Below are 14,163 nucleotides of genomic sequence, written 5' to 3' on the forward strand. Positions count from 1 at the left end.
ATTAATACTGAACCTCTCTTATGACAATACGGTCAATCTCAACTATGTATGGCCCCATTACCAACCCTGGGGTGCCCCTCCCACATAGGCCACGCCCACCCAAAATTGCCTTTTACTATAATTTCTTCATTTCTACACCGATTCACTTCTAATTGATACTGAACTTCTCTTATGACAATACGGTCAACTATGCATGGCCCCATTACCAACCCTAGGGCGCCCCTGGGTCAAACATGCGGCGTGGGGATATGCGTCGGTCTCTGCCGCGCAATTTCTAGTCAACATTGGAAACATTGGCATCTTAAAGGAATAAATTATGTATGAGCCCAAATTTTGCAGAATTATGGCTCTTGCTCATTTTTGTTTAGCTCCTCAGCTGAAATCATCATCTAGCAGTCACAATAGTTGAGCGGTTGGAGAGGCATGCATTGCGTCCTACTACTGCTCAGACTATATCATGGTAATGCCTTATCCAAATAACACAAGTATTCACCATGTGCAAATGTCTTGTTGTCTGTATAACTCTCTCTATTAGCTCAAAGTAAAAAGCATTTGAATTTGCACACTTTGGTATTTTAGTTTAATTTTGTTTGGACATTACAATTGTTTTGAAACTAAAGATTAGTGTGGGGGCATTACACTTCTCTTTAAAATGTTTATTTGTGATTATTATTTTTTTCAGTTTGGCAGACAAAACATGCTGATCAAAAAGAATGTGTACCACAGGGGCCAGTGTTTCCATTTGAGTGATTGACAAGAAGAAGAAGAGATGAGAAATGTTATCATCATATTTTAGTCCCTACATTTATAGTGTACAGCTCAATGTATTGAACCGGTGTTGTAGAATATAATTGGAGATACATGCGAACATTATAACATTATATATAAGATGATATTTCAAAAGCAATAAGAAATAAAAAGTATAAAAAGGTCAAAACAGTAAACCTTGTGTTTACAGTGGACAGGTTTAAAGTGGAAGTGACTAGTTAACTGTTGATCATAAGCTGCACTGATGGAAAAAATAGTGGGAAATTACTATCTAGAAAACTGTTTAACGTACGACAACAGTTGTGGAACTTCATAAATGACCGTATGTAACAGGGCTGGGCAGTTTTCCTTATATAGCTATAGTGAAACCTTTTGAACACTAGTGAAGTCACTGTTTTTTCCCAATCTTCATGCATTTTGGTCGAATATTTGTTCAAATGATGGCTCAGTCCAGTTTCGAAATTTTTATGTCTATTCAAAAAACATATCCACTAGAGCGCGAGGCAATTGTCTTAATATGGCTATAATGAAACCTTGTAAATTCTCTAGAAGTGACATTTTTAGCCATATCTCCATAAATTTTGGTCAGAATATTTATTCTAATGATATCTCAGTTGTCGAGTTTGTAACTGGTTCCGGTTTGTAGACTAACATGGCTGCCAGTGGACATGACAGTTTTTCTTAAAGTGCTAGAGTAGAACCTTGTTAACACACAATTGGCCCTTGCATTTTTCATGAAAGATGTCAGAGCATTTGGCCCAATGTAATCTCAGCTGACTTTGAAACTGGATCACATAACGTCAAAAAGTGGGTCAAAATGTCAAATTAAAAAAAGCTTGTAAACACTGGAAGTTGCATTTAAAATTGTGTTCCTTTTTTATGTCCCCCACTAAAGTAGTGGGGGACATATTGTTTTTGCCCTGTCTGTTGGTTGGTCTGTTGGTTGGTTGGTTGGTTTGCGCCAACTTTAACATTTGCAATAACTTTTGCAATATTGAAGATAGGAACTTGATATTTTGCATGCATATGTATCTCATGGAGCTGCACATTTTGAGTGGTGAAAGGTCAAGGTCATCCTTCAAGGTCAAAGGTCGAATATATGGGTCAAAATCGCTCATTTAATGTACACTTTTGCAGTATTTCAATATTCAAGATAGCAACTTGATATTTGGCATGCATGTGTATCTCATGGAGCTGCACAATTTGAGTGGTGAAAGGTCAAGGTCATCCTTCAAGGTCAGATGTCAAATATATGTGTCCAAAATCGCTCATTTTATTATACTTTTGCAATATTGAAGATAGCAACTTGATATTTGGCATGCATGTGTATCTCATGGATCTGCACATTTTGAGTGGTGAAAGGTCAAGGTCATCCTTCAAGGTCAGAGGTCAAATATATGTGGCCCAAATCACTAATTTTATGAATACTTTTGCAATATTGAAGATAGAAACTTGATATTTGGCATGCATGTGTATCTCATGGAGCTGCACATTTTTAGTGGTGAAAGGTCAAGGTCATCCTTCAAGGTCAAATATATGGGTCAAAATTGATCATGTAATGTCACTTCTGCAATATTGAAGCTAGCAATTTTATATTTGAAATGCATGTGTATCTCATGGAGCTGCACATTTTGAGTGGTGAAGGGTCAAGGTCATCCTACAAGGTCAAACGTCATATAGGGGGACATTGTGTTTCACAAACACATCTTGTTTAAAGTTTGTCAAAACATTTGCTGTAATGAAAAGCAAAGTCAAGTTTATAAATGATTATTTGCCTACAAATTACATATTTTTCATCAAGTTCATTTATTATTCTAAACTACACCCTCTCAGAATAGTTTAGTTCCTTCTGGTCACAGTTGAGCACCTTAGGGCTCTTGTTCTATAATTTGATTGTTTTGGAAAATTGTCATTTTACCAAAATGTGAGCAAGTCCAAATTTAATTAACCCTGCTTTGTAGTATCTTGTTTTCCTTATATGTATAAAGTGGAAAATTATCTATGAATCTGACTGCATAGATATTTGGTATTCAGCATAGCATCGTGTAAATGTAGTAAAACTAAACACAATTGTGTTAGCATAAAACTGGCCATGCCATGGGGGTCAAATGGTTAATACAGACTTGTAGGAAAAAGACTTCTAAAAATTTTATCCGTTAAATATATTTTGTGTACAAAATGATTAGCTTTTTCCTTCAACTTATCGCTTTCATGGTGTAAAGAAAACATGCCGACTTACTAAGTAAGTCGGAGATCTGGGTTTGATTCCCAGTGAAAGTCAAGTCACAAGGAAAAATGCTTATTGTTGGAAGGATTTATTAGTTATTCAAAACGTAAGATTTTTTTCTTTGCTCGTTTAGTTACAAATAACAGCAAATGATCTGAAAGTATTTGTTTATAACGTAGAAGTTAGTGTCATGAATAGTAAATTGGAATAATGCACTTAATAGAAACTATACATATTGTATATAAGACCAAAATACGCAGAAATGAAATACCAGTAGCATTATTAATACATTTTTATACCCCCACAAACGAAGTTTGTCCGTCCGTCTGCCTGTCTTGTCTGTCGGTCCGTATTAAGTGTCCGCTCTCTAATTCAAGTTGTTTTTACCCGATCTTCACCAAACTTGGTCAGATGTTGTATCTAGATGATGTCTCGGTACTATACTAGCGAGTTATATAGCGGGTATATCCTACTACCCCATGCTCGTATATAAGTAATGCCGTTTCAAGCAAGTACTATACTAGCGAGTTATATAGCGGGTATATCCTACTACCCCATGCTCGTATATAAGTAATGCCGTATCAAGCCAGTACTATATTAGCGAGTTATATACCGGGTATATCCTACTACCCCATGGTCGTATATAAGTAATGCCGTATCAAGCCAGTACTATAATAGCGAGTCATATACCGGGTATACCCTACTACCCTATGCTCGTATATAAGTAATGCCGTATCAAGCCAGTACTATACTAGCGAGTCATATACCGGATATATCCTACTACCCCATGCTCGTATATTAGTAATGCCGTATCAAGTCGGTACTATACTAGCGAGTCATAGCGGGTATATCCTACTACCCCATGCTCGTATGTAAGTAATGCCGTACCAAGCCATTACTATACTAGCGAGTCATATACCGGGTATACCCTACTACCCCATGCTCGTATATAAGTAATGCCGTATCAAGCCAGTACTATACTAGCGAGTCATATAGCGGGTATATCCTACTACCCCATGCTCGTATATTAGTAATGCCGTATCAAGTCGGTACTATACTAGCGAGTCATAGCGGGTATATCCTACTACCCCATGCTCGTATGTAAGTAATGCCGTACCAAGCCATTACTATACTAGCGAGTCATATACCGGGTATACCCTACTACCCCATGCTCGTATATAAGTAATGCCGTATCAAGCCAGTACTATACTAGCGAGTCATATAGCGGGTATATCCTACTACCCCATGCCTTTATATAAGTAATGCCGTATCAAGCCGGTACTAAACTAGCGAGTTATATAGCGGGTATATCCTACTTCCCCATGCTCGTATATACTAGTAAGTAATGTCGTTTCAAGCCAGTACTATACTAGCGAGTTATATACCGGGTATAACCTACTACCCCATGCTCGTATATAAGTAATGCCGTTTCAAGCCAGTACTATACTAGCGAGTTATATAGCAGGTTTGATTCCCAGTGAAAGTCAAGTCACAAGGAAAAATGCTTATTGTTGGAAGGATTTATTAGTTATTCAAAACGTAAGATTTTTTTCTTTGCTCGTTTAGTTACAAATAACAGCAAATGATCTGAAAGTATTTGTTTATAACGTAGAAGTTAGTGTCATGAATAGTAAATTGGAATAATGCACTTAATAGAAACTATACATATTGTATATAAGACCAAAATACGCAGAAATGAAATACCAGTAGCATTATTAATACATTTTTATACCCCCACAAACGAAGTTTGTCCGTCCGTCTGCCTGTCTTGTCTGTCGGTCCGTATTAAGTGTCCGCTCTCTAATTCAAGTTGTTTTTACCCGATCTTCACCAAACTTGGTCAGATGTTGTATCTAGATGATGTCTCGGTACTATACTAGCGAGTTATATAGCGGGTATATCCTACTACCCCATGCTCGTATATAAGTAATGCCGTTTCAAGCAAGTACTATACTAGCGAGTTATATAGCGGGTATATCCTACTACCCCATGCTCGTATATAAGTAATGCCGTATCAAGCCAGTACTATATTAGCGAGTTATATACCGGGTATATCCTACTACCCCATGGTCGTATATAAGTAATGCCGTATCAAGCCAGTACTATAATAGCGAGTCATATACCGGGTATACCCTACTACCCTATGCTCGTATATAAGTAATGCCGTATCAAGCCAGTACTATACTAGCGAGTCATATACCGGATATATCCTACTACCCCATGCTCGTATATTAGTAATGCCGTATCAAGTCGGTACTATACTAGCGAGTCATAGCGGGTATATCCTACTACCCCATGCTCGTATGTAAGTAATGCCGTACCAAGCCATTACTATACTAGCGAGTCATATACCGGGTATACCCTACTACCCCATGCTCGTATATAAGTAATGCCGTATCAAGCCAGTACTATACTAGCGAGTCATATAGCGGGTATATCCTACTACCCCATGCTCGTATATTAGTAATGCCGTATCAAGTCGGTACTATACTAGCGAGTCATAGCGGGTATATCCTACTACCCCATGCTCGTATGTAAGTAATGCCGTACCAAGCCATTACTATACTAGCGAGTCATATACCGGGTATACCCTACTACCCCATGCTCGTATATAAGTAATGCCGTATCAAGCCAGTACTATACTAGCGAGTCATATAGCGGGTATATCCTACTACCCCATGCCTTTATATAAGTAATGCCGTATCAAGCCGGTACTAAACTAGCGAGTTATATAGCGGGTATATCCTACTTCCCCATGCTCGTATATACTAGTAAGTAATGTCGTTTCAAGCCAGTACTATACTAGCGAGTTATATACCGGGTATAACCTACTACCCCATGCTCGTATATAAGTAATGCCGTTTCAAGCCAGTACTATACTAGCGAGTTATATAGCAGGTATATCCTACTACCCCATGCTCGTATATAAGTAATGCCGTATCAAGCCAGTACTATATTAGCGAGTTATATACCGGGTATATCCTACTACCCCATGGTCGTATATAAGTAATGCCGTATCAAGCCAGTACTATAATAGCGAGTCATATACCGGGTATACCCTACTACCCTATGCTCGTATATAAGTAATGCCGTATCAAGCCAGTACTATACTAGCGAGTCATATACCGGATATATCCTACTACCCCATGCTCGTATATTAGTAATGCCGTATCAAGCCGGTACTATACTAGCGAGTCATAGCGGGTATATCCTACTACCCCATGCTCGTATGTCAGTAATGCCGTACCAAGCCATTACTATACTAGCGAGTCATATACCGGGTATACCCTACTACCCCATGCTCGTATATAAGTAATGCCGTATCAAGCCAGTACTTTACTAGCGAGTCATATACCGTGTATATCCTACTACCCCATGCCTTTATATAAGTAATGCCGTATCAAGCCGGTACTAAACTAGCGAGATATATAGCGGGTATATCCTACTTCCCCAAGCTCGTATATAAGTAATGTCGTTTCAAGCCAGTACTATACTAGCGAGTTATATACCGGGTATAACCTACTACCCCATGCTGGTATAAAAGTAATGCCGTATCAAGCCGGTACTATACTAGCGAGTTATATAACGGGTATATCCTACTACCCCATACTCGTATATAAGTAATGCCGTATCAAGCCAGTACTATACTAGCGAGTCATATACCGGATATATCCTACTACCCCATGCTCGTTTACCCGGTATAAGTAATGCCGTTTCAAGCCAGTACTATACTAGCGAGTCATATACCGGGTATACCCTACTACCCCATGCTCGTATATAAGTAATGCCGTATCAAGCCAGTACTATACTAGCGAGCCATAGCGGGTATATACTACTACCCCCTGCTCGTATGTAAGTAATGCTGTACCAACCCAGGACTATTCTAGCGAGTCATATACCGGGTATATCCTACTTCCCCATGCCTTTATATAAGTAATGCCGTATCAAGCCAGTACCATACTAGCGAGTTGTATACCGGGTATATTCTACAACCCCATGCTGGTATATAAGTAATGCCGTATCAAACCGGTACTATACTAGCGAGTTATATAGCGGGTATATCCTACTACCCCATTCTCATATATAAGTAATGCCGTATCAAGCCAGTACTATATAAGCGAGTTATATAGCGGGTATATCCTACTACCCCTTGCTGGTATATAAGTAATGCCGTATCAAACCGGTACTATACTAGAGAGTCATAGCGGGTATATACTACTACCCCATGCTCGTATATAAGTAATGCCGTATCCAGCCGGTACTATACTAGCAAGCTATATACCGGATATATCCTACTACCCAATGCTGGTATATAAGTAATGCCGTATCAAGCCGGTACTATACTAACGAGTCATATACCGGGTATATCCTACTACCCCATGCTCGTATATTAGTAATGCCGTATCAAGCCAGTACTATACTAGCGAGTTATGTACCGGGTATATCCTACTACCCCATGCTCGTATATAAGTAATGCCGTTTCAAGCCAATACTATACTAGCGAGTTATATACCGGGTATATCCTACTACCCATGCTCGTATATAAGTAATGCCGTATCAAGCCAGTACTATACTAGCGAGTCATGCACCGGATATATCCTACTACCCCATGCTCGTATATAAGTAATGCCGTACCAAGCCAGTACTATACTAGCGAGTTATATAGCGGGTATATCCTACTACCCCATGCTCGTATATAAGTAATGCCGTATCAAGCCAGTACTATACTAGCGAGCTATATACCGGATATATCCTACTACCCAATGCTCGTATATAAGTAATGCCGAATCAAGCCTGTACTATACTAGCGAGTTATATAGCGGTATATACTACTACCCCATGCTGTTATAAGTAATACCGTATTAGTTACACTGTTTGTAACTGATTGTGTATGAGAGCGAAGCTCGAGAAGGGAACTGAGGGTATATATCCTATACACAATCAGGTACTAACAGTGTATCTATTATATCTCAACCGATGTCTCGGGGTGTATGGAAATTTCTCAGGGTGTATGGAAAATACACAATGGGCACATGGCTTCTCAAAGCAAATCGAATCAGGTCATTTTTGTAGGAGGCGAGTTATACCTTACTACCCTATGCTCGTATAAGTAATGCCGTATCACATCAGTTGTATTTTTGACGTCATTTAGTTATATACAGGATAGTCACATAGCGGGTATTTCCTATAACCCCTAAGTACGTACTGTAAATGCTATATCAAACCTGTTATATTCCTAATTTCACAAAGCGGGTATAACCGACTATCCCAGGCTCAAGTTTGCCAAGCGGTATCTACCCAGTAATATTCTATATGTCATTATGCGGGGATACCTGACTATCGTATGTTCGTATTTAAGTGATGCTGTAGCACATTAGTTCAACACTCACAAGTCATACCAAGGGTATATAGGGTTAGGGCAACTAAACCTAATCATATTGTTCACTGCTCGCCTGCATGGTCTGTTCTTCTAAAAGCCATGTAAGAAACACAATCATTCTGCTGTGTGCATATTTTGATCAAATTAATGAATGCTAGTTCGGTTGTTCGGCGAAGCTGTCTTACCAAGCTTTTCACATTTAATACCCTTTATCAACAAACAATTAAATGATGGAGATTTCACGCCTGTAGACCCGAATGAATGAATCAGAATATTTTAATTATTGATTTCAGAGAAATCACCCACAGCATTGGCCAAATCACTGCGGAAATCCGGACTTCTTCATGCACGTTTTTGACCTAACAACAATCACTGCGAAATAGCGCAGACCGTGTTTGACTTACGCTGGCCGCATACGCATTAAGACCTATTTTCGCAAGACGCGACTATAAGTGTGATTTGGTTGTGTTGAAAGAACACTGTGCATGTATGAACTATTTACATCTCATTGCGATGGCGATATAATAAATTCATAATAAGCCTTGTGAGGCCACATATGATCACATGTAGTATATTTTTATCCAAGGACAAAATTGTTCGGTTTGAATATACGTGCACTTTATAAGAAACACATCATGCGGTGGATATGCGACAATTAAACCTTTATTTTCTATTTAAATATTTATACACGTGAATATACGACTTGCTTTAACGATACAAGCGTTAATTCGTTACTGATAGGATCATGCGGCAGCAATGAATAGGACACTCCTCGTGTAAGTAATCATCATAGTCTAGGGACCCTTCAGATTTTGCATCGTTAAAAGTGTGACCCAGTAATATTGCTTAAAATGGTTGAGCTAACTTAATTTTCATCTTTTCTCGTGCTCTTTAATTACCCACATATTTAGGTCTGGTTGATAGTACTTTTACTTCCCACAGAGCAATTCGGTTCAAATTACTAATAACAACAATACACATTTTTAGCTTTATTTCAAATGTGAACATATTTATTTAACGCAGACGTGTACATAATTTTAACACAGAACAAGGGCTGTTTGTAAAACATGCATGCCCCCCCATATGGGCTGTCAGTTGTAGTGGCAGCCATTGTGAATACGTTTTTGTCACTGTGAACTTGACTTTTGACCTAGTGACCTGAAAATCAATAGGGGTCATATGCCAGTCATGATCAATGTACTTGAGAAGTTTCATGATCATAGACCTAAGTATTCTTGAGCTATCAACAGGAAACCATTAAACTGTTTTGAGTCACTATGACCTTAATCTTTGACCTAGTGACCTGAAAATCAATAGGGGTCTTCTGCCAGTCATTATCAATGTACCTATAAAGGGGGTCATCTGCCAGTCATTATCAATGTACCTATGAAGTTTCATGGTCCTAGGCGTAAGCATTCTTGAGTTATCATCATGAAACCATTTTACTGTTTCGAGTAACTGTGACATTGACCTTTGACCTAGTGACCGGAAAATCAATAGGAGTCATCTCCCAGTCTTGATCAATGTTCCTATAAAGTTTCATGATCCTAGGCGTAAGCATTCTTGAGTTATCATCCATAAATCATTTTACTGTTTTGAGTCACTGTGACCTTTGACCTAGTGACCTGAGAATCAATAGGGGTCATCTGCCAGTAATGATTAATGTACCCATGAAGTTTCATGATGCTAGGCCTAAGCATTCTTGAGTTATCATCCGGAAACCATTTTACTATTTTGAGTCACTGTGACTTTGACCTTTGACCTAGTGACCTGAAAATCAATAGAGGTCATCTGCCAGTTATGATCAATGTTCCTATGAAGTTCATGATCTTAGGCGTAAGCATTGTTGAGTTATCTTCCAGAAACCATTTTAGTATTTTGATTCACTGTGACCTTGACCTTTGACCAAGTGACCTGAAAATCAATAGGGACCATTCGCCAGTCATGATCAATATACCTATGATTTTTTTATTTTATGATCCTAGGCGTAAGCATTTATGAGTTATCATCCGGAAACCATTTTTCTATTTCGAGTCACTGTGACCTTGACCTTTGACTTAGTGACCTGAAAATCAATAGAGGTCATCTGCGAGTCATCATCAATGTACCTATGAAGTTTCATGATCCTAGGCGTAAGCGTTCTTGAGTTATCATCCGGAAACCATTTTACTATTTCGAGATCAATAAACCTATGAAGTTTCATGATCCTAGGCCAAAGCGTTCTTGAGTTATCATCAGGAAACCATCTGGTGGACGGACGGACCAACCAACTGACATGTGCAAAACAATATACCCCTCTTCTTCCAAGGGGGGCATAAATATAATATTAATTTTTAGTAATCTAAATTAACTAAAAATTGCTAGATTGTATTTTCCGAGAAATTATCGGAAACATCGTTAAAGTTAAAGGGTATCTGCCAGCTTATGCCATTATAACACAAATATTAAATGACAAAAGCTGTTGCCCGGTTCACGGCACGCGGAGCCTACCCTATTGTGAACCAAAATCTTTTTGTGTATTTCATCCTAGTAGTTACCTTGACATAGAACAGACACATTGGTTACTTTTATGAAACAATTCTTATAAAACTTGGTATACAAATTGCGACATTGTTGCCCATTTGTCCGTCAGTCCATGTCCGAATAGTAGCTAAAATTGAGAAAACTCAGTAAGATTTCATGAAACTTAATATTCACATAATTTTTAAATACACAAAATAATACATTGACCATTTTAATTTTGTGATAAAACTTGGTTTACAAATGAACGCAGAAGAGCAATGTGATATTTATTTTGTCCCTACCGTTTTCACATGAAGGGATTTACGGTTGACCCACTGTCCATCGGTCTGTCAGTCAAATAAACCTGGATCTGGTTACAATGTTTTCCTAAGATTTCACCAGGTTACCTACTTTTTGGACACACTTAACCCAGGCTTACTCAACCAAGATGAGTATGTCGATCAGGTTTCATCAACATTGAGTCGAAAAAAGCCTGGTTTCTTCCTTCACCTGATGATCCTCTAACACAGCAAGTCAATCCTCGAATGTCCGAAATATGTTCTGGTTCTTATAATGGCAGACAAAAACAAGACCTATGATTTTAAGTAAATTTGTTATGTTCATATATACATTAATTATTCCAACTATTTTTTAGCTCGTATATGTTGTTATACAATTGTATTAAACATGGCCATTTAAGTCTTTCATAAGATTCTAACTAAACAAATAAGTTTTAATTTCTTTTAAAACTCTTGATGCAAGCAAACGATGAACGGCAGTATTGGGGGAAAAAACTGGCAGACAATATGTATTTGACCATCAACACTAGAGAAGACTGAGATAAAGATATGCAGAAAATGAAGCAACACCAGTTCATACACAGTGCTAAACTCACATCATAGAGATGTTTAAGTTCATGGATTTCAAGACGATTAAAGCTCAGGACTTTGGTACAGTCTCCCCATCTACAGCATTTCTCTTGAACCACATGAGAGATGATATGTGCATCTTGCTGTCCTATGGAGTGGAAGTCTTCCTTGCAGGATATCCATTTGCACGAATACTCCTATAACAAGCAACTTTGTAAACTGGAGATTGGAAGCCAAAGTCAATTAACATACAGTGTCAACATTTTTAACTTTAGTTATAATCATTGACTAAGTTTTTCACAAATGTTATTTTTGATTGAAAATGTTAATGAAAAGGCAAAAAAAATAGATTTACTGTGAAATAAGTCAATGGAGATAAGCCTACTAATAGCTCTTGGTGTGTATTGTGGATTTCACCATGATTTGTTTAACTCTATTTTTGTTTTATTTATCTATATATTGATATTTTCCATGAGTACTTTACGCAGATACACATCTAATCAGAGCCTCTGTTAATGTAATAAAAGTATGTTACTGTTCTGTTCTTCTGTTAATAACTAATCTAAAAAGAAAGAAAAAAAGTAAATTTGCTCTATTGTATGAATATGGCATACACTTATTTTTCCATGTTGAAATCTTATTAAATTCATGATATGAAGTCCTAAAATGTTTGTAACAAACAGATGGATGGACTGACAGACTGACCGATGGAAAACGCCAACACTATATCTCTCTGGCTTTGGCAAGGATAATGATTCAACTGAAAGTAGAAATCATCAATAAAAACTTGATGCATCTAAGTTAACTTAGCAATTAGTGAGTTCAATATGTCCTTTAACTGAACAAAAAACAGATGTTTCAAAAACTTAACATGATTTGTCATTTGTTGCAAATATTAAGAAGCACTTACAGGTCCTGGGTTTCAATCACCAACATATGATAAAATAGTTCTCAGTAACAAAAGGCACAAAAATGCAAGAAAAAAATCACTTTAATGTTAAAATAAATATATATAGTTATTCAATAAACGATGTATATTTTGTCATAAAGTACCGGTCCTGGATTTTTCTCAACATCATTTAAGAGCATCAACATCCGCTGGGACAGGTTAACATGTTGTTGAATACACAGCTGCATCATGATGTAATGAAGACCACCTTGTCCACACATACGACCCAGAATCATCAGCCCAAACATCTTGATCCACATGGTGGGTGGGAAATGTTTGTATGTTCCTAAAGAACAAAACATGTTAATGATTTATCATTTCAAGTATAAAAGGCAAGCCTTAAAATTCTTAGAAAGCTTTAACTTCTGAAGGTTAATATCATCCTGGCTGTGCAGATCTTGGTAATATACCCATTTAAAAAACATTCCTTAAAGCCACACACCTTGAAATGAAATATCTGGCATAGTAAATTTGGATATAAATAAGAAACATATTTTATCTTTGCCAATTAGAATATATCTGGTGGTTGCAAGGTAGAAATCCGTCTTTATTGTGCTTTAAAACTTAAAAATAATTGTGTTTCTCAAATTGAACATGTACGTATACAAATCATACATTCAGTTTTAAAATATAAAAAAATAAATTACTTGCTAACTAGGCTATAGATTTAATGACAATTTTGCACACTTTCAAATTGCATCTATATGTACTGATTAACATGTATTTCATTTCAAGGTGTGTGGCTTTAATGTAATAAACAAGAGTGCTAAACTGTCACAAGATACACCCGTTTGAAGGTTTTGGACACCATGCTAAACGCTGGAAATGCACTAAGTGACCTAGTTTTCGACCCGGCATGACCTATATCTGAACTTGACTTAGATATCATTAAGACACAACTTCTGCCCAAATTTGGTGAAGATCGGATGAAAACTCTTTCAATTAAAGAGCTTACACCATGCTAAATCCTTGAGATGCACCCTGTGAACTAGTTTTTGACCCAGCATGACCCATATTTGAACTTGAACTAGATATTGTCTAGATACAACTTCTGACCACATTTGTTGAAGATCAGATGAAAACTACTTCAATAAGAGAGTGGACACCGTGCTAAATGCTTGAAATGCACTAAGTAACCTCGTGACCTAGTTTTTGACCTGGCGTGACCCATATTTGAACTTGACCTAGATAACATTTGACACAATTTCTGACCAAATTTGGTGAAGATCGGATGATAACTACTTCAATTTGAGAGCGGACACCATGCTTAATCCTTGAAATGTACTAAGTGAACCCCTGACCATGTTTTTGACCCGGCATAACCCATAATTGAACTTGACTTAGAAATTGTCTAGATAAAACTTCTGACCAAAGTTTGTGAAGATTGGATGAAAACTACTTCAATTAGAGAGCAGACACCATGCGAAAAGCATGAAATGCTCTAAGTGACCTCGCGACCTAGTTTTTG

At 37.6% G+C, this 14,163-nt stretch overlaps 1 long non-coding RNA gene across 2 annotated transcripts; it reads right to left on the reverse strand.

Annotated features, from left to right (window-relative positions):
- Positions 1-9,429: 9,429 nt before the first annotated feature.
- Positions 9,430-12,981, reverse strand: LOC127864715 (uncharacterized). 2 transcript variants are annotated; one of them, XR_008042227.1, is made up of 3 exons: positions 12,800-12,981; positions 10,131-11,943; positions 9,430-9,992 (listed from the first exon to the last, which is right to left on the reverse strand). It is a non-coding gene; the product is annotated as an uncharacterized LOC127864715 (long non-coding RNA). The 2 variants fall into 2 exon arrangements; XR_008042226.1 differs by having other exon boundaries at positions 9,430-9,721; positions 9,760-11,943.
- Between the last annotated feature and the right edge of the window lie 1,182 nt (positions 12,982-14,163).

This window comes from Dreissena polymorpha, chromosome 1 (genome assembly GCF_020536995.1).
Source record: "Dreissena polymorpha isolate Duluth1 chromosome 1, UMN_Dpol_1.0, whole genome shotgun sequence".
NCBI lineage: Eukaryota > Metazoa > Mollusca > Bivalvia > Myida > Dreissenidae > Dreissena > Dreissena polymorpha.